The 23,121-nt window shown below is 36.4% G+C and overlaps 1 long non-coding RNA gene across 1 annotated transcript; it reads right to left on the bottom strand.

The window, feature by feature from the left end:
• Positions 1 to 16,050: 16,050 nt before the first annotated feature.
• Positions 16,051 to 22,117, bottom strand: LOC118498871. The gene is made up of 2 exons (XR_004901359.1): positions 19,952 to 22,117; positions 16,051 to 16,679 (listed from the first exon to the last, which is right to left on the bottom strand). It is a non-coding gene; the product is annotated as an uncharacterized LOC118498871 (long non-coding RNA).
• Positions 22,118 to 23,121: the final 1,004 nt, after the last annotated feature.

Here is a 23,121-nt window from a genome sequence, read left to right as displayed (position 1 = left end):
TACAAGGACAGGATGATGGGAAAAGTCCACCTGCAAAAGCCATGTGGCCAATTTCATCCCTGCAGCCCACACAACTCTGGAAAGATTTCCTTTTAATCAAGAATGAAATCTGTAAGTACTTATTATAGGACCCAGGCAGTGTAAGACAATAGACTTTAGAAAGCTGTATTTCCTTTTTCTCTTGTATGTGTATACTATTAATTCTAAATACAGATTTGCATCAAAGCATTATAACCAGCTGCATGCATGTAGAGAAGCTGGAAATCTGCTAAAGTGTCTAATTTCCAGGAAAAAGACCATTCTAGGCTTTTCAGGAAGGACTGACAATTAAGAGGTATTTTAGTTCCAACAAAAAATTAACACACATGGTCTTCATGTCAATGGCATTTTTGTCACAAAAGCTGACAGAAATTCAACATAATCAGAAGGGAAAATAAAATATAAAAAAAAACAAATACCTATACAATTTTCTGATATGAAGGACTTAACTCTGTGTAGCAGTGAAAGGAAACTATGGATCATACAGGTTATAACAGGGAATTTGTTAAGCAAGATGGGTAATACACTGTAATGACTCAAAAGAGTAACTGTCAAAGTTACCACCTGGATTGCGGAGACACAATGTGACTGCTCTTAAAAAACAGACAAACTTGAGAATCATGATATAATGGTGACTGGAAACAAGGGAATATTACACATCTTTGTGTATAGCTCTGTGCTGCAAGCAATTGAAATCTCATCCAAAGGTAACTTAAATAGAAGGATTCTTTTACCCCACCTCACATAAGAAGTCTGCAGACAGGACTATATCAATAGCATGATGATGTCATAAAAAAATCCAGGTTCTTTCCATTTGTTCTCTTCTTATTGGCCAAAAATGACTGTTGAAGTTCCAGGGGTTACATGTATTCACATTCAGAGGTACAAAATGCAGTGTAGAGCCCTACCTGATGTGGGTCAGTCGGTTGAGTATTGTCCTGTAAACCAAAATGTCAACAGTTCAATTCCTGTCAGAGCACATGCCTGAGTTGTGGGCCACGTCCCTGGCTGGGGGCTGGCAATCAATGTTTCTCTCCCCCTCTTTCTCCACCCCCGTCCTCCCTCTCTAAAAATAAATAAAAACAAAATCTTTAAAAAAAGAAAAAGGCAGCACAGATTCTTTCATTGCTTTTCATGAGTGAAGACACCATGTCCCAGAAACTCCCTGTGGCAGTCTGGATCTAACCACGAGAAAAATTCCACCCAGTGTCCCCACATCCATAGCTTAGGTTGCAAACTGCAGGAAGCCTCTTTCTCCTGCAGTGTCTCTCCAGCACCCTCTACTGAGAAAACATAACCTCATACGCAGGAAGATGCCTGAGAAGGAGCTTAGGCAGACGACTAACAGTGTGTGCTATCTGTGCCTTCTGAGCCCATGGTCAGAACATAAATGACAGAAACCTAGAGACCATTTTATCCTTAAAAAATAAGAAAATGGTCTCTGAAACAAAATAATACAGCAAAAGCATCTGAAATGAGAGCAGAATCTTGTAACATTTAAGTAGCTGGATTAGAAGTCTATATAACTTTTTCATGAGGTAAAAATTACCATTGTCTAGAAACTAAAGTCTTCTTATAGAAAGGGAAAACATTAATCTTTGCAATGCTGGTGTAGGCAGCTAGATATTAATAAAGGAAGAAAGCAAAGGAAATCAGACATTCATAAATTAGGGAACACAGGCCTGCTTGTTTCACCAGGAAGTTACAGCTTCACACACTGCAGGAGATGCCAACCTTGCCCCACAAAGGACTGGTTTTTCAATCTCTCTTGCCCTCTCACCCAGACTAGGTGGGGAAGTTAGCCCATGTGCAGTACAAGTCAAAATGGCACAGGGGGAAGTGTTTCAATGAGGCATAAGCAATAGGAGCCAGAAAGGCAACCATAGAGGCCTGTCGATCCAGCCTGGAAGAACAAGGAATTGTTTGGGAGGTGGATCCATTAGAAGCCCATGAAAGCTTAGAAAGTTGATTGATTATTCTGAAAAATGCCCAGTCCACTCCAAGCCCAAGATAATACAACCCAATTAATGAAGGTTGTTCCCTCTCTCTCTCTCTCTCTCTCTCACACACACACACACACACACATGCATATCCCCTCCATTTACACATTCTTCCCACATTATCCATATGGGTCTAGCAACCACACAAACTCCAAATGCAGGATTCAGGCAGGAGCCTGGGAACAGCAGCTGCTGGCAGGGAACAATGCTAAGCGACCGAGATGGGGTACTGAAATAGCTAATGCCAGAGCAGTGATGGACACTGGCCTTTGTTTCAGCCTTGATGAAGACATGTTTGGAGTTTTTCCATGTCAGGATGGATGGAGTTGGGACACAGGCGAAGCCTTCTATTTCCACCCAAATAAATCTTTCCACACCACAGTCTCTTGTGCAAGGGTCCATGAAATGTTTTGCTTGCAATCACATGAGAGAACCCCACCTTCACTAGCAACAGCTTGATATGAAAAGAGATTTGGAGAAAACTTTGAGTAGCCTATCAATAAAAATTTCTCTAATCCTTGCTCACAGAATCCTTCTAAACTATTTCATTACTTAATCACCATCACCCTACCCCTCTGAAGTACCTAGCTTTTTTATTTATTACTTGTTTATCTCCCCTGCTCTGTTGAATGTCACCTACATGACTGTCTTGAGTGACCACATCTTCCTGTTCCTTGCCATGCTTCCTCTTCCACATGGAGGGGAAGCAGAGTGTTTACCATCTCAAAAAATGCCTCTTTGGAGATACTGTAATGGGGTACTGAGCAAGCCCCCCCCCCAAATTCCCCACAGCCCATGGGGGAAGTGGATGATAGGCTTAAAATACTTTTCATATGTATGGCAAGCTGATGGTTAGCTAATAGCTGTGCTACTGCCCGAGGGCAAAAGTTGTGTATTTGACTTTCAGAGTGTATGGTGACAAAGCTAGGGGTTTGTACAGCACTAGTGCAAGAGGGAGGGAGGTGGTTCCACCTGCACCACTGAGTCACTCTTGCCCAGACTAAAGGAGGCAGCCAAGAGAATGTAAACAATACTAGAAACTGGCAAATGTAGCTCACTGTGGGAGGAGCCCAGTAGGGGGTTATGTAGGAACCCTGCGTCAGGATTTAAACTAAGGGTGGGCAGAGTCGGGTGGGGGCTAGTCCACCATGAGGACTGAGAGAGTAGGTAGCAGCCATGTGAGGGAGATTCAGCCATGCTGCCAGTAGTAAGATAGGACGAGAGACCTTTCTGGTCTCTTGGGGTTTGGGACATAAGGAGAGGCCACTCTGTTGGGACTTGTGCTTTTTCCAGATTTCACCATGATCCAGTGTGACCCAGCATGTGCTTTCCTGGACTATCACATGGAACCTGGGGATGACGTACCCCAAATCCTGAAGGTGAGAGCTTTAGCAAGAAGATGGTGACTTTGAGGCCCAAGAGTATACTTTCCAGAGGAACTGGAGAACTGTTTGTGCAGGGGCCTCCAGATAAGGGTATGGGGAACTATTGGGCTTGGTTTTGCCTTAGCCTTTTAGAGAGCAAGGGAAGTGCTGGGTCTCAGGAAGAACAGGGCTCTGAGCACAAGTACTCTCAGCCCCTCCAAGGTTGGAATCTTGTATATAAAAACTTGTTTCTCTCAACACTGATTGTTGGGTCATGCACCAAGGTGCCATGTGAATGGGCCCATTTGTTTGGTTACAATACTGATTATTTTAGGGTGGTCAATTTTAAGAAACAGCAGATGTAGTAGAAGTTCAGCAGATCAAACAGAATTTTCCCATTTAAAAGGCCATTTCCATTTGTAAGGGAAATCTCCGTTTGTAAGGGTGTCTTTCTCATTATACCTTGCTTGTTGTCTTCCCTATGAAAAGAGAAAGCAAAAACTTACCCTTGTTTACTATGCTTTTTCTGGCAACCTCCCATAACTGACCCCACCCCCTGCACCCCACCGGCACCCAATATCTACTTTTGTCTTCATCTGAATGTGGTATTTAAGGTAATGGCTTCCACCATTTTAGCAAGTTACTAGGCTTTTCTGGATGTCTTCATAGATACAGGAAGTATACCAGTTATAAAACTTCAATTTGATTTTCTCCTCCTAAATCTGTCTTATGTCAATTTATTAGACCAGTCAAAAATCTTTGAAAGGTTTAGGAAATTTTTTCTCCTAGACAATATGATAAATTCACATTAACCACCCTGCACATTTATAGCCATACCTTCTATCCCCATTCAAAAGGAGTTACACCAAAGGCATAATTGAGGGTATCAACGTAAGAACATCCAAACCTTCAGAGAATTTATAAGAGTTTATCTGAACCAAAATTGATGACAATTGCTAAGAAGCGGTATCTCAAAGCTCCACAATATAATAGTCTTGCATTTTCTTTTATGCATTTGAAATTAAGGAAGGAACAAGGAAGATTACATGACAGTGAGAGCAACAAGGCAGGGATTGGATTATAGGATAGTTAACAAGATTATGTACCCTCTTGAGGGTGGTTATTTTAAATGTGTGTTAAACTAAAGCACCAGAACAATATGAAGCTGGAAAAGCCAGTGTCCAAGCTGCCTGTCACTACCAGAACCAGTAAGCAGAGACAGGGATTGAATCTTTATGGGTGTGTTATTCAAATGGCTAGTAATCTGAGAAGACTCCTACCAGACTGTCTCAAATTCCATTTTTAACTAACCCCTTTTTAAGGAAAAGTGTAGGTAACAGGTTTGGAATTCAGGGGGAAAGTTTATCAGATAAAACCTGCAGCAGAGTCCTGGGGGTGGGCATGTCTCATCCTGGAGTGCGATGGCTCAGATACCATCTTGGTTGCCTGCAGTCCTCCTGAGGCACAAAAGTGAAACTACTTACGGTCTCCTGGAATCAACGTGGGTCATACCTTAAGCTCCTGGAGCAATAACTTTTGACATGCATTGATTACTAAGTTTATTAGCTACTACCTAAACTAAAATTTTCCTACTCTTCAGTCCCTCATCAAATGGACAGAGTTTATGTAAGGCAAAGATAAGGCTCTTATTAAAGAAGTTATATGCCTAGGATTTGACTAACCACCATGGCCTGCTCAGTTAGGAACATAAGATCAAACCACCTTGTGAAGTTACTTTCTGTAGAATCCCTTTTCCTACAAAATGGTGAGAGTGTTGTTGTTTACAAAAAGTATTATTTTAAAAATTATATCCCTTAATCTGAAACATTAATTGAAAACATTATTTAGCGAGTAATGTCTTGCCTTTAAAGAGAAATGAATGCATGGAAATGTTGTTTGTGGAAATTAGTCTCTTCCACAGGTCACAAGGAATTTCAAGGACCCATGCATGAGAGATTGTAGTGTAGTGTAGTTTATTTGGGTAGAAATAGATCTGCCCCCTGGGTTTTCAATATACCATCTCCTTCTGTCACACCATGGAAAAGTCCAACCTTGTCCTCAGCAAGGCTAAAACAAAGACAGTGTACAGAGTTTTTGCTTCATGTTAAAGTGCACTCCAGTCCAACATCCACCTAGCTTAGTGCTGTCCATTTCAGGCTCCTCCTGCAGCCTGCATATGGAGCCTGCATAGCCATGGGCCAAGCAGCTGCTAGGGCCACATGGCTAAGAAAAGAACAGGTGCACCATGCAAGAGAGTTACCAGGTGGGCAAGAGAGAGTTCTTTGTTTCCTTAGCATTATATTAGCTAAGATTTGGGATGGATCAGGTGCCTTTTTAAAAGAACCAATCAACTACTCAAACTTTCACAGGCTTTAGATGGGTTCATGCCGCTTAGTTAGACTGACAGACCTCTTTGGTCCAACACCTTCCCATGCACCCCCCAACAATCTGGTACTGAAGTAGGGGAGAGGGAGGAGTGTTAATCCCCTTGGCAGAACACAAGGCTGTAATCCCCTGGAGTGTGAAAAGCTGTAGCATCCTGGTGAAGCAAACAGGCTCCCACTTCCCAGTTTATTAAGCTCAATGTCTAACTCCCTTCCCTCCCCTTTTCTAGCTAAATACTGAGGGTAACAGAACAGACATTATATTCTATATACAATTTCATTCTTTAAAAGATATTTTAATTTCACATATTGTCACTTTCAAAGGGATAAAGTCAACCTTACATAAAAATTTTTAAGTTGCTTTTCCTTTTAAAGAATTATCTCATGCCAACTTAAACAGAAGTCACCTACAATGCATAATGTTTCACCTGATGGGAATAACCCCTTAGAGACAGTTACAAAAATTCTCCATTGAGAGTCATATTTCTGGTTAAAACATAACAAAGTTTTAGTAGCAGTTCAGTGTCATTTACGTCAAGATTAATGTGGATATTGCTGTTAGGATCATTCAAAAGCTGCCAAGATCTTCCTGAAAAATAGTATCACACTTATATTTCAGTGGTTATACCTACATTTGGGGGTGTATTATGCATAAATTTGGCTATGAATATTAAGTTGATTATATGCAACACTACAAAGCTTAGCAATTAAGTTATATTTGAATGGGTTACTTAATATTCAGACCTCACATAATGCATAACTAAAATGTATAGGAAACTCTAAGTAAAATTGGCCTCAGAGGTTTTACATTGGAGCACATAGGAAGTTGTAAATGCATCCTAGAACCGTTTTAGATTCAGTACATCAATCGGTGTACTATAGAAGATGAGGGTCAGATCTAGACTGAGAGATGAAAGGGAAACCTTCCTTGGTTCATCCTTTCAAGGAACCACCTTCTTCCCTTAGGCTTTCATTTATATGCCCCATCTGGGAACTGCTCCCAGTTCTAAAATTTTCCTTCATTTTCCTCCTAAGAGTCAAGAACTCCAACATAGCCTTTCTCAACCAGATATTGTAAGGACACAAACACATGAGTATTGGGAGTGTGGGGCGGTACTGTCCGCTTTAAGGTAATCAGACAGCCTTTGTCACATAGCTGAGCAGTTAAAAACACAAGCTATGTGACTCTCTGAATTCAAACCCCTGTTTCATCAGGTGTTAGATGTCCAATCTTAACAATATACTTGAACTTCTTTGTGTTTCAGTTTGCTCTTCCGTATAATGCAGATAAAAATCATACCTATTTAACATGGTCATTCTTAGATTAAATGATTAAGATACACATGAAGCCCTTAGAATAATGTGTGGGACAAAGCAAATGTATATCAAGTCAATGCAGAAGGTTTTTTCAAAATTGAGGGATAAAAAAATTCCTTAAAATATACATAAAGTTTAAATAATGTGACTGTAAATAATTTATGGATATAAAAGCTTTCACTAATTTTGACAGGAAAAAATACTCAATTAAATGACTGAAACACTGATTTATATATTACATTAAGAAAATTTTAAATTGCACATAATTATGTGTAGTTTTAAGCATGTGTTTCTATAAAATTCTAAATAAATTAAATGTTTGTGAATTGTACAATTCAATTAATTTTACTGAACACTACTATGGTAAAATTGTTCTAGTTATCTATTATTATGGAAAACCTCTCCAACACTTAGTGACACAAAACAATAGCTATTTTGCTCATTATATTGAGGATCAGGAATTCAGGCTACACTCAGGGGTAGTAGTTTGTCTCTGCTTTTTAACAACTAGGGTCTTAGTTGAGCTGAATGGTTGAGACAGTTCAACTAAAGCCATAATTAGAGAGCCTCATTTCTGGTTGTCAGCTGAGTTTTTCCATACTTCTCAAAACATCTGCCAAAGCTGCAATGTTCAGTAGGGCTTTGCCACTCCAGGACTCTTTCTTACACTGGGATGGTTGGGTCACCAGGCCTTCCAGTTATCTCTTGATTCATGTAGCCTCTCTATGTGGCTAGCTTGGGTTTCCTTCCAGCATGGCCATCTCAGTTCTCAGACATTTTATATGACAGTTCAGAGGTTCAAGAGCAAGTATTCCAAGAATCTCAACTGGAAATTGCAAGGTTTTTAATTACTTATCCTCAGAAGCCCCGGAATATCACTTTATATCATTATATATGTATATCTATATTATATTAGTAGTAATATAATATCAGTAGCAACATTGTATCAGTAGCCATATTATATCAGTAGTAAATCACTAAAGCAACCTTAAAACCAAGGGTAGGAAAATTAGACACCACTTCTCAGTGGGACAATTAGCAAATAATTTGTGTCCTTTAATCTATCTCTTAAATCCTTAAGTCATTGGCGTTATAACTCTTTCTAGCTATTGCCCTTAACCATGAACTTTCTCAAAACAATTATTTACTCAGGCTGTGTCCACTCACTCCTTAACTGCTTTTAATCTGGCATTAGCTCCCATTATTTTGCTGAAACTCTTAAACTCTTTTCACAAAAGCCTTTAACGACCTCTATGATAGCAAACATAATGGGAAAAATTCAGTATCCTTTTTCTTGATTTCTAAAGGGCTTTGACACAGCTGAACATTTTCAATAAATCCTCTCTCCCCAAGGCTTTTTGACAACATACTCTCCGGTTTTCCTCCTTTCTGGTTATTTCTTCTTTGATCCTTCCCTTTTTGCCACCCATGTTCCTCTTCCTCATCATCTCCACATTTTCCACACACACCATATCAATTGTTATGTTTAACTAGAATTCATTCATCTATATTTATTTCTACTGTTGCTTAGTCAAAACCAAAACTCTGTTGTACCTGATCCCTTGCAGTAACATCCTAATTGGTCTTCACACACACCCTCTTTCCCCTTCTAATCTTTGATTTAAATAAAAACATGAATAATGATTTAAAGATTGTAGATCCTTGGATTATTTTCCAATGAACTTAAAATGAAACTTAAAATTTTACAAAGTCCTCCCTCATCAAATTTTATGCCACTCTCCCCTTTTCTGTCCTCCTTTTTCAGTTCCTCAGCCTACCATGCTTTTTCTGCTTAAGATCTGTCTCAACTCCCAAACTCTTTTTATGAGGCTAGGCTCATAAAACCCAAAACCAGATAAAGACACACACACAAAAAGGAAAACTACAGGACAATATCACTGATGAACATAGATGCTAAAATCCGCAACAAAATATTGGCAAGTCACATCCAGCAATACATTAAAAAGGCCATACACCATGATCAAGTGGGACTCATCCCTGAGATACAAGGATGGTGCAATATTCACAAATCAATACATGTAATACATCACATAAACAAAAGGAAAGACAAAAATCACATAATCATATCAAAAGATGGTGAAAAAGTATTGATAAACTATAGCATCCATTTATGATAAAAACGCTCAGAAAGAAGTAGAGGGAGCAGACTTCAACATAATAAAGGCCATATATGAGAAACTTACAGCCAACATCATACTAAGATTAGGAACAAGATGAGGGTGTCCACTTTCACCAGTTCTATTCAACGTAGTATTAGAAGTTAGCCACAACAATCAGATAAGAAAATGAAATAAAAGGTATCCAACTTGGAAAGTAAAGAGTAAAAGTGTCATTGTTTGCAGATGATATGATAGTATACATAGAAAACCCTATAGACTCCACCAAGAAAAAAACTACTCGACCTAATAAGTGAATTTGGCAAAATAGTGGGGTATAAAGTCAATATTCAGAAATTGAAGGCATTTTTGTACACCAACAATGAGGTATCAGAAACAGAAATCAGGAAAAAAAATCCCATTGGCTATAGCAACAAGAAAAATAAAGTACCTAGGGATAAACCTAACCAAGGAGGTCAAAGACCTGTACTCAAAAAACTACACAACACTGAAGAAAGAAATTAAGGAAGACACAAATAAATTGAAGTATATACCATGTTCATGTATTGGAAGAATTAACATCATCAAAATGTCCATACTACCCAAAGCAATCTATAGATTCAATTCAATCCTTATCAAAATACCAATGACATATTCCATAGATATAGAACAAATATTTCAAAACTTTATATACAGCCATAAATTACCCTGAATAGCCACAGCAATTTTGAGAAAGAAGAACAAAGTAGGAGGGATAACCATACCTGACGTCAAACAATATTACAAGGCTACTGTAATCAAAACAGTCTGGTACTAGCATAAGAACAAACACATAGATCAATGAAACAGAGAGCGCAGAAATAAAACTATGTCTCTATGGACAATTAATATTCAACAAAGGGGGCAGGGCATAAAATGGGGTAATAATACCCTCTTCAACAAATGGTATTGGGAGACCTGGACAGCTGCATGTGAAAAAAAAAAAAAAAGAAACTTGCATCACACACAAAAATAAACTCAAAATGGATAAAAGACTTAAATATAAGTCGTGATCCCATAAAAGTCCTAGAAGAAAACATTGGCGGGAAAATCTCAGATATCCCATGCAGCAATATTTTCACTGATATGTCCCCTAGAGCAAGAGACATAAAGGAAAGAATAAACAAATAGGACTTCTTCAAAATAAAAAGCTTCTGCATGGCTAAAGAAAATATCAGCAAAATGAAAAGGAAACCAACCGTATGGGAAAATATATTTGCCAATGACACCATGGACAAGGGTTTGAGCTCCAAAATATATAAAGAACTCACACAACTCCACACTAGGAAGATAAACAATCCAATGAAAACATGGGAAAAGGACCTGAATAGATGCTTCTTCAAGAAGGACATACTGAGGACCCAGAGACATAAGAAAGGATGCTCAGCATCACTAGCCATCAGAGATGCAAATTAAAACCACAATGAGATACCACTTCACACCAGTCAGAATGGCCATCATAACCAAATCAACAAACAAGTGCTGGCGAGGTTGTGGAGAAAAGAGAACCCTAGTACACTGTTGGTGGGAATGCAGACTGGTGCAGCCACTGTGCAAAACAGTATGGAATGTCCCAAAAAAACTAAAAGTGGAACTGCCTTTTGACCCAGCAATTTCACTGCTGGGGTTATACACTCAGAACCGTGAAACACCAATTCAAAACGACCTATGCCCTTGGATGTTCATAGAAGCACAATTTACAATAGCCAAGTGCTAGAAACAGACTAAGAGCCCATCAGTAAATAAATGGATCAAAAAACTGTGGTACATTTACACAATGGAATAGTACACAGAAGAAAGAAAGAAGGAACTCCTACCCTCCATGACAGCACAGATGGAACTGAAAAGCATTATGCTAAATCAAATAAGCCAGAGTGTGAAAGAAAAATACCATATGATCTCACCTATAAGTGGAACCTAATCAAAAAACAAACAAATGAGCAAAATAGAATCAGAGACATGGAAATAAAGAACAAACTGACAATGACCCGAGGGGAGTGGGGAGGGGATAATGGTGGAAAAAAGAGGAAGGGTCAAGTCAAGGAACATGTATAAAGGACCCATGGACAAAGACAATGGTGTGGGACAGGATTGAATGTGGGAGATGGGTGGTGGGTAGGGCAGAGAAGAGTAATGGTGACAACTGTAATTGAACAATTTAAAAAAAGAAATAATAATAATAATAAAAAAAATCTGTCTCAATACTCATTTCTCCAGATAGAAAACTCGATTCTTCTCTTCCTCCCTCACACTTAATGTACCTAAAGTCTCAACTTCAAAATTATGGCCTCAGAGACAACTCCACTCACCCATATACCTAAATTAGGTTTTCCCTAAATTCTTTCTGCCAGAAAATTATCATTTTTCTTCATAAGATAATATATTACTAATTATAATTATCTATTTACTTATTTATGTTTTTTATGTTGTCTCTAGTAGGCAGGACATAAGTATAATGAGGGCAGGAGTGATATTTTTTTCTTTCACTATTTTTAGTATAATGGTGATAGATTTTTCCTCTGGATTCAGACTATCTGATGTAATTCTGTATTGAGAAATAGCTGTGACTTTGGGCAAGTTATTTAATGTCTTAAGCTTCAGTCCCCTCATCACAAAAATGTGGACAAAAATAGTAGCTACCTAATAGAGCTGTGGTAAAGACTTAGTGAAATAATGCGTGTTAAGAGCTTAGCAAATGCTCTGGCATGTAGCAGCTGCTCAATGTATACTTCCCATTGGTATTTCCATTATTGTCTCCTGCACAGTGCCAGGGACATAGTTGGTACTCAGTAAGTTTTCAATGATTGAATGAATGAATAGCAAAAGTCAACAACTGCTTTAGAGAAAGGAAGTATATTTCTATGAGATGTTCTGTATTTTAGATACATTTTATATATTTTAAAAGATATATTTTGAAGGATAGAGTAGTATGTGAAATAAGTAAAATAAATTATTATCTTCATATAAGGCTAAATATTTCTCTTGCCTTAATGCCAGCTTCATATAATAAAATATCTTAATAGATCATACAAAAGTTAATTCCAATTAGTTCAAGTTGAATGTTTATACATTTTGAATTAATGACATTCTGATTAATGAGTTTTTTCTGTACTTATGGATTATTCTAAACTACAAGTAAATTATACTTGCTGATAAATCATTAAATGTCTTTCACATAAGCATTTTTAAAATGAGATCACTGAATAAAATTTCTCATGAATAAGAATATGTTCATAGTACTATATACTATCAGAAATATTTTATAAGAAAAAAATTGACCTTTGAAATTAAAACAAAAAGTAACCTCTTTAAGAATGAAAAGGAGAAGGAAGAATAAGAGTTCTGTTCCTTCATGGCATAATTAATGTTATCAATTTAAAATATAATTTGCTTTTGGCTTTAATATTTTAAAAAAATTATAGATAATAATCAGGCAAGATTCATAGGGACAAATATAACAATACTCCATTTAAAAAAAGACAATAAAAACTGATGATACTCATATAATATTCCTTAAAAATAACAAATTGAATCTCATTAAAATTAGTTTGTCTTATATTATAATCATGTGTAACACCCATTATAATAAACAGGTTCCAGTAATCCTTAATTCTCCAACTCTCAAGTTTTTTAATAATAACTTTTGTCCTTTTCACTTAACATCATGTTTCCTATGAGAAAATAGAAATGGAAATTCACTCAATTTTAGCTCAATAATTTAAATATTTTCAAATTAATTATTCATTCACTGCTAAGCAGAAAAAGATTAGATTTCTATTTATGGTTAAATTCAGAAACTGATTTGCTCATTTTAGTAATTCAATTTCATAATTTCTTTCAGAATGAAACTTTCATTAACATTCCCAAAGGATATATTCATGGGATTGAGTCATGTGTGTGCATGTCAATGTGTCTTATGTGGAGCTTTGTTAAATTATAATAGTTTAATTTGTATAATCAACTATAATCTGCCCAATATTTTTGCAAAAGTTCTTGCTATGAGAGTTTTTTAATAACAGTCATAAGAACACAATGTGTATGTGGGGTTGGAGCATTGTTACTAAGGAAATCTTAAAGAAGGCCCACTAATTTTTTAGGAAAAGTTTTCTTAAGAAAGCAATAGTTTCTAATTCACTGTTGTTGTTTTTCTCTTAAACCATACAAAATCATGACAATCCATGGTTTCATCCTCATGTTTCTCCTCGAAAATATCTAAGAATGGTAAACGTTTTTATTTCATTACAATCCCTTGGCCAACATGTATGCAATGTAATGGCATTATAAAAGTACTTGCATAAAAATACTGGTGATTCTCTGACTCAAAATTTACCAAAAATGTTTCTGCATCCATTTTTTAAATATTATCTTAAGTTAATTTTACTGTGATTCTTCAAAAATTATTAATTTTTGAATTATTAACTATGATTCAATCAGCTATTCTGGACTTGGAAATAGAGTTTATTTTGCTTTTCTGCTACAATTTATTTTTTTTTATTTAAATCAACTTAAAATGAGACAGGAAGGTACCTAACACACCGAACAGGAAGAACAATTCCATTCGGTCTGTCTTGTATACAGGACTGCACTGCAACCCACAGAGTCACTGTCCCATTGCTGACATTACACAGACATGGCAGGAAAGATCACTAAGATGTCACCCTTCCCCCAAGGGTTCCTCCACCTAACCCCCAGAGGCTGTGATATGATGGAATATCACTTCTGTGATTATGTTATGCTGTGACACAGTTGTAAAATGGGGAGATTATCCAGGTGGGTGTGATCCGATCACATGAGCTTATGATAGCAGAGAGCTTTCCCCAGATAATGGCAGAAGAGGGTGTCAGAGAGATCTGAAATGTGAGGAAGATTTGCTGCTTGTGAGGATGGAAGGAGCCACTTAAGAAAGAATGAAGATGGCCTTCAAGCAATAAGAGTAGCCACCCACTGCTGAACAACAAGGAAATAGAGACACGGCTGTTACAACTACAAGCAACTGACTTCTGCCAATAGCAGGAGTCATGGGGAGGCACTGAGCTTCAGATGAGAATAAAAGTAGGCGATACCCTCCAGTCAGCCTTGTGAGACACTCAGCAGAAACCCAGCTACACCATCTTGGACTTCCAATTCACAGAAATGTGAGTAAAATATGGGTTTTGTTTTAAATTGCCAAGTTGTGGTAATTTGTTATATAGCAATAGAAAACTAATATAGCAGGAAACAATCCTAGCATCCATTGAATGAGCCACTGAACCTACATTATGATTTAAATCTCAAGCAAAGTTCTTAGATTTGTCTTATGTTGATACCCAAGCCACTAAACCAACATGCACATTAACACAATTGTAAATTACATTGGTCTTTTAAGTTCCTTTTCAAAACAAAAATGTTACCATCATTTGAAAAAAAAAAACTTTGAACAAAATTTTTGTCACTATATTCTAACGAAACAATCTACAAATAATATATTTGAAGGTTGAGGAAACACTGATTGAAGGTACTTTCTTACAAGGGAGATTGCATTTCTACCCCAGACAGACCCATATTTGGCATTATTTTTTATAGTTTGATAATACTGCTTGTCAGCAACAGTATACATTCTTGTTCTAAAACACACTCCTATCATCTAAAATATTATTCATGATTACCCACATATGCCTGCCACACATCTGTTTTTAGCTTTTCTATTCCCTACTCCTAGATTTCACTCTAGCTTTTCAATGCACTGGTTTCTAAAAATTTCATCAACCACAAATTAACCACCCTGCCACCCCCTCCTTGCATTTCCAAATGATTATGCACACCTGAAGGCTTTTCAACTTCACAGTACTTCTCTGCTTGCCTGGCATTTCTTTTAAGACTATTTTCAATAATCCCAACATCTTAAAACAATTTAATAAATAGACATGGATGTGAATGTCCTATTAGCAGAGGGATTGAAAGAAATTAACAATTGATTTAGTATGGAAAACGAATAGAGAAAGAAAGTAAAACTAACAGCAAGAGTAGACAACTTGAAGAAAGATGAAGCCAATAACAAAAAAGAAATACAGAAAAAGTAAATCTGAGAGGAAATGTAATTGATTTTTGATATATTGACATATTTATTCAAATACTGAGAGATTTGTACCATAAAATTTAAAATGTAACCTTATTTTACAATTTTAGACTAAATCCTAATCTCTCTTGAATTTTGGATTCTCCAACCCTTTATTGTTAGGTAAACCTGTATTAGTCGTTATACCTTGAAACTTATTTTCATTTGTACATAATAAATTATTCTTAATGTGAGTATAGGCCTATATTCTCATTTAAGAAATTATTTTCTATTATGTTTCTCTTTGTAATTCAGGGAGTAACAATTTTCTTCAGGGAATATTCTTTCAAACATTATAGCTAGTTTGCTATTATAACCAAGCAGGGAAATTTTACTTCCAAGTATAACCACAAACCCAGCTACTTTCCTCTGTAAACTATTGTTCCAACATATTTCAGCCTGAAATTTTCCAGCTGTGCTCAAGGGCTTCTCACAACCACATGGAAACTATTTCTTGGGGCTTATTTTTAATTATAGCCTTTACTCTCCTTTGGTTCTTCAGATATTTCTGCTCCCAAGGTTACATGATGCTCCAGAGACATAATATTTGTGACACCACCACTGTATGATATTCTGTAATAATGAATGTCATAGGACAGATGGAAGCATTACCACAGAATTTGGATGTGTTTTTGTAGTTTATTCAGAAAGATGTCCATACTACCATTAATGTGTGTGCTTTGAACTCATCAGAGGTTATTTATCCAGTTAGATGCCTCTAAATATACCACACAACTAGGATCCCACAAAATGTCATGCTAAGCATGATCCATACCCTTAATGACAGAAGTGGTAACACACATTACACAACTAAAGCACATTGTGTAACAAGTCTGTCTTGAAAAGCAACCTTCTGAAGACTGATGCATCTTACTGGCAAAAGCATCCAAGCAAACTCTCATGGGAAGTCATGTTCATTTCTCACAAATGGCCAAAAGTAAACCAAAGCCCAAAAACATGGATATAAATGTTTTTAGTTCAGTCTGAAATCACCATGGTGGATATATTTATAATTCTGTCTCAAATGATTAAATTATCAAAATTCTGGTTAATTCTAAAGTGCATAAAGCCAGAATTTGTATATTCCAAGAAGGGGTTAAAAGATTCAACATGGTTTTCTACCTACCAGACCTATTCCCCAGAACTCAAAAATGACTGTACTTCTTAGGGACTATTCCAGAATTGACCAAGAAGATTAAAATGATTATTATGCTCCAGATCCTCTGATAAAGGGTCTTCCAGTGACTTTTGCCTTAATTGTTTAGAGCTGTTTAGTTCAAAGGTGTCCATACATTGTTGTCAGTATAATTTTTTTTCAGTGAAATCTGTATGAAGAAAGAGGTAAACTAAAATTAGTGTTATTATTAAATATTAATTAGTTAATTTGTGTTACTTTATAAGGTAGCTAATCATATATGATAATTCCCTTTCTACAGATGATGAATCTAAGATTCAGAGACAAAAAGACCTTTTAGAAAGGATTGAGTAAGATCTAAACCAAGGAGTTTTGTTCTATTTTCATTTTGTTCCCGTTTCTGTACTTCTTTGACTATACCACATGATCATCTCATATTATAAAATTATTAATAAATGTTTTGTTTGAAAAACCGCTTTTGGCAGAGTTAAACAGCATTAAACAGCACAAATAAATATACTACAAAACAATGATTCTCAAGGTATGGTTTCAGAACTAGCAACAGCTGTGCCATCTGGAAAATTGTTAAAATGCACAATCTCATGCCATGGTCAAACCTAATGAATTAAAGTTTCAGGGATTCAGCCTTGGTAATCTGTGTTTTAACAAGGCTTCCAGTTGATTCTGATACATATTCAAGTTTGAGCTCTACAATAGTAATTCTCAACATTTGATATGCATCATTGTCACCAGTGTAACTTTTTAAAATCCCATACACTCCCTATACTTGTGTCTGTGTAATTCTCATTTTCAAAAAAGGTTGAGTGACATTGCAGTAAGACATTCAAAATCAGTGAAATTCAATTGTTGAGCAAATAGTTTCATTATTTTCACATTGGTTGGTCTGAGGTGTGTCCACCTTTTGGTGTCTCTGCACCACACTGGATAAACAAGAGTTGTCTTGGGCCACACATTAAATACAGCATGACATGTAGTCACACGCAAAAAAAATCTCATGTTTTAAGTAAATTTATGATTTTGTGTTAAGATGCATTCATAGCTATCCTGGGTCACATGATAAGGATTTCATGTCAGATTCTAATTGAATATAATTTTTAGATTTGGGGGCTGTGATTGGAACCACAGTATAAGTTAATATATTTAGGTTAACAAAATCAATATATCTTGCCTTGTATTCAATAGACACATATGTAGACTTGCCTTCTAAATGTCCAGAATGTGTATTCTAGATAGATATGTCAGAAGGCAAATCTTAATATTAATATCATCCACATATTTAAAAAATTAAGTAGTTACAAACTTTTAATTGTACAAACGTAAATTAAAATGATTTGTGCTTCAGCCCAAAAATGAATAACTGAGAAAAAAACAAGTAGAAAACTCAAAAAAATATGATACAACTCTTGAGACAACAGACTCCAAGCAGAGGAACCAAAATGAGTCCTACAACTGCATTAGATTCTGTCTGCAGTTTCCCACTGCAGCCCAGGCAGAAAACACAGATGGAGTGATGGCCTCACTGAGGTGAGAGAACATAGGTTGGTGTTCAGGATACCAAAAAACCTAGAATTCAGGAGACAGAGGCTGAAAGAGAATGGGCTCCAGAAATCTACTTAGGGTTTTCCTAAAGTCTTTCAATAAAGAATAACATGAACATGTGAAAGGTGAAACTCTACAGAACTATGCAAAAAAAAAAAAAAAGAAAGAAAAATCAAACTTAAAATAAAAAAAGATTACTGAGTACCCCATTAGACAAAAATTTTTTGACAGCTCATACAAGTCTGAGTATTATTCATTCACTGCCCACGAGCCAGGGTACAGATACCTCACTAAATATACTGAATGCTAGGGACTAAATTGTGTCCCACAGTATTCACATGTTGAAGCCCTAATCACCATTGTGACTGTGCATGAAGACAGGGCTTTTTGGGAGATAATAAAGGCTAACTGAATCAATAAGAGTCACACTGTAATCTGATGGGACTGTTGTCCTCATGTATAAGAAGAGGAAAAAACAGACAGCACACAGAGACATTGGCTCATGCACAGAGACAAGAGCATGTCCATGTATGATCCACAAAGAGAAGCCTCACCAGAAACCAACCTTGTCAGCACCTTGATCTTGGATTTCTAGGTTCTAGAACTGTGACAAAAAAAATATTATTTAAGCCACCCAGTCTGTGGTATTCTGTTATGGTAGCCCAAGCAGATTAATACACTAGGAATCTTGGAGTACCCAGAAAACACTGCTCTCTATATTGGAAATGAACTAGTCCTAGGCAATGTCTACATTTGCTTACCCAAAAATGGCTTAAAGCAAGTCTTGCATGAACTATACTTATTTGTAAGTAATACAACTGCCTGTCAGAACAAAATATACAATTTATTAAAGTAGTGCAACAAAATCTAGATACAACAGTGAGAAATTTACAATATCTAGCATCCAATCAAAAATTACTAAACATGTCAAGCAGAAAAAGAATATAAACCTTACCCTGGAAAAAATACGATCAATATAAACTGACCAAGGAATGACAGAGATAATGGGATTAATGGATAAAGACTTTTAAACAGCTATAATAAATATTGTAAATATGCTCAAATTAAAAAAAAAAAAAAAACATAAATAGCCATGGCCATCTAGCTCAACTGGCTAGAGCATTGTCCTGATATGCCAAGGTTGTAGTTTCAATCCTTGGTCAGGGCACATACAAGAATTTATAGTAGACTGTTCTCCGTGGTGTGGGCCCAGCTCCCACTTGGAGATGCACAGGACTCACGCCCATGGATAGGTTCTCCCATGGGGAATCAGGCCTTCAATGTACCTAAGGCTGCTATGAGTCTTGCTTTTTGCTAAAACTCCCTCACCCTGAATTGAGGACATTTACTGCAAAGTAACTTCCTAAAATCCATGCTAAACCTTCCAAGGATGAGTGTAACTAGTCTAACTACTTTTGCCTTTTCATTTGCAAATATCCTTCTTCTGTAATGTGATTAGCAGCATTGGCTCCTTTGTTTTCTGTAAAAGGTAACCACCTAAAGCCAGCCTGTGCACAGTTAATGAGGACCTTCTTATAAGGTGCTCAGCAAGACAATAAAAGCTCATTGGAGCAAGGGCCAAAGCTTTTGCTCCCCTTGAGAGAAAAGCCCTGCTGTCCCTTTTCCTCCACCAGATTTGGTAACCCGTGTGAATGTATCATTTTATCCATAATGACACGGACCTCACGAGCCAGGGCCCACATCAAGAATTAACCAATGGATGCATAAGTAAGTGGAACAAGAAATCAGTGCTTCTCTCTCTTCTGCTTCCTTTCTCTCTCCCTAAGATTAATTGAAAAAAACAAAACCATAATGAGGAAATAACTGAAGGACATAAAAAATAATAAAATGAGACTTCCAGACATGAAAAATACATTGTTTGTCATGAAAATTTCACTGTACCTGGTTGCCAGCAAATTAAACACTTCAGGGGCAGGAAGTGGGGAGGAGAAGTGAACTGAAAGACATAGAAATAAAAACTGTTCAAAATCAAGCAGGGAGAAAATAAAATTTTAAAAAATTAACAGAGCCTCACTGTCCTATGGGACAATACCATGCAGCTTAATTTATGTGTCATTGGAGTCTCAGCAGCAGGGGAAAATGTGGGAGGGAAGAGTAGAATACACACATACACACACGTACATGAAATGATGGCTGAAACTTTTCCAAATTTGATAAAACTGTAAGCTCACAGACTCAAAAAGCTTAGCAAATCCCAGCCATGATTTTTCAAAAATCTACACTGAAAACAACATAATTAAATTTTTGAGAACAAGTGATAAAGAAAAGAAGCAACAAGATACACTGTGTACAATAGGCAAAGGTAAGAATCACTTTAGACTTCTAATTGTCCGATGAAAGAAAATGAAGAAACATCTTTGAAATTCAGAAAGAATACAGAATGTCAACCTAGAATTCTGTACCTAGAGTACAGAAGAAATTCATAGTTAGCAGACCTGAATCAGGAAAAAAATGATAAAAAAAGTCCATAGGCATAAGAAAAATGATACCAGATGAAAGTTCAAATCTACACAAGGGTAAGGACATCAAAAAATAGTGTGTGGGCCCTGGCCAGGAAGCTCAGTTGGTTAGAGCATTATCCCAATATGCCCAGGTTCCAGATTTAATCCTCAGTCAGGTTACATGTAAGAATCAACCAACAAATGAATCTATCAGTGGAGCAACAAACCAATGGATCTCTCTCTCTCCCCCCACCCCTTTCTCAAATCAAAAAATTAATTTTTTTAAAAAAATGACATGTGGGCAAATACAAAATACCATCATCTCCAATTTAATTTTTTAAATGACATTAAAAAAAAACTTTAAGCAAATTATTCTCTCCAGATCTATATATTTTTCCAAAAAGTTTCCCATGAATCTATTTCTGTAAAAAGTCTACTTTCTATTGTAACTGTGGATTACAAGTGTAGTTCATTTGAGAAAATTCTGTATCTTAATTTTGTCCCTATAATTAATATCCACTCTTCATCATTCAGATTCTTTTCCCTTTACATTGTAGTTGGTGAGTATAGATGATATTTAATTTATTAAAATATGTGTAGCCAATTCTGATGCAACTTCAGTCATTTTGGCACATAATCACTTTCTAAGACATACTATGGGAATTGTAGGTGCTGGAATTCTCAGAATTACACACACACACTATATGGTTTATATAGTGACATAACAAATTTATTTACTAGGAAGAAACTAGATTTCCTTAATGCCTACCAAAAGATACTCAGCTCTATTCAAAGGATCTACATTCATCCAAATTATTTTTGAACTCAAAGAAACCCGGTATTTGGGATTTTATTTTATGTTCTTTTTTCTCCTCTAAGTAATACATTTAATAAACATTGCTAAAATATAGTTTAGTAGTTTAATGATCCCAATTTTTTTCAAATAAAGGTAAATTTATTTCAACTATCAAATTACACAAACCCACTGCTGACTAGAGAATTATGTTGCAATATAAAAGTAGACTATAATCAGCAGAATCAAATATATTTTCAAAAGATTTTTTTTTACCCTAAACACTCTAGACCTTAAACTTCAAGCATCCCTTCTCCAAGATATTTTCTGGGAAAAGAAATAAAAAATTGAAGGAAAAAGAACTAGAAAAAAAATTCTTAAATACTGTAGTTAGAATTGGAATTTACATAGTATTATCTTCTTACCATCTTTCCTACAAATCCTCCAAAGGCTTCCCACAGAACTTGGAACAAAATCTATAATTCTTGTCATTTCAGTCACCTGCCCAAATGTTTTGGCCCCTGCTGGCGTGGCAGGTCATCTCCTGCCACTCTCACCCCACCCTCCTCAACATGTTCAGTCAAGCCCTATTAACCTGCTAATACTGTGAGTTGACGTTGCTGAACTTCCTCCACAGGACCTGTAAATGCTGTTCCCTCTGACTGGAAACACTTTCTGCCTGGAGAACTTGTCACCTTCCCTCTTCCTCTCTTCCCATCTGAATCAGCTTATAACATTTCATTATATTCTTTATTTTGCCTTCATTACATTTATCTCACATAGTAATTATGTATTCGTGTATCTCTTTAACATCACTCTATTTTATTTCTCTCTGCATACCAGGAGTGTTGCTTGGCACAGAGTAAGCACTTCACAGTTGTGCAATGAATTAACAGCAAGATTTGCCCATGATATCATGAATGCTTCTTACAAAGGATGCCATTTCATTCTCAAATGAAACCCACAAACTGTGGTGGCATTTGCTATTATTTTATATGCTCTAGTGGGTCTTTTAAGAACACTGTATATTGAAATTGGTTCATTTAGCATTACAGAAATTCCTAGCTGTGGTATGGAGAATCAGTTAAAAGCCTCATATTATATGTGAACATTTAGGGATACCAGATGCATAGAAATTCTAATGTTTTATCCAGAAAGAAAAGTGTGCCACACACCTTTATGAACTTATACTAGAAAAAGGAAGCACTAAGTTACGATAAGATGTAAAGTGGAAAGGAAAAGCAGTGCAGGCACTGGAAATCCCTGTTCCAACGTGATTAGAAAATGCATTCCTCTGGCGTGGCAATGTGAATCTGTGTCGCAACATCTCCACACTGTGGCCAAAATCGGAATTGTTTATGACTCTGTGGGAAAGCATGGTTTTAAGGGCGACGCACCCAAGCATTTATTCAATGCTCATTTGAAGTCATTTGAATGGTTTCCTTAAAATCCATCTTAGTCCATAATTTTACTTGTATCCCTTAATCATCATGGCTTATTATCACGCAGGCACAGTCCACTGTGGTTGTTTTCCTAATGCCCTGCTTCTCTCCTTTCCACCCTACATATCCAAAAGGATTCTAAAAATAATCAAATACATTATTTAGAAAGAAAAACTGAATAAGCTATACTACATCCCCTTCTAAATTTTAGCAGCAAGTTCCTTTATTAATTATCTCTTTCACACAAAATTTATCTAATATACAATAACCTGAGATGCTAATCTGAGTTGTTTAATATTTATGGAACTTTTTCAAAACTTTGTAGAATTACCTGGCTGGCGTAGCTCAGTGGATTGAGCGCGGGCTGGGAACCAA

This window comes from Phyllostomus discolor, chromosome 2 (assembly GCF_004126475.2).
Source record: "Phyllostomus discolor isolate MPI-MPIP mPhyDis1 chromosome 2, mPhyDis1.pri.v3, whole genome shotgun sequence".
Classification (NCBI taxonomy): Eukaryota; Metazoa; Chordata; class Mammalia; order Chiroptera; family Phyllostomidae; genus Phyllostomus; species Phyllostomus discolor.
The sequence above is the reverse complement of the archived record's forward strand: the minus strand, read 5'-3'. Positions and strand labels throughout refer to the sequence as shown.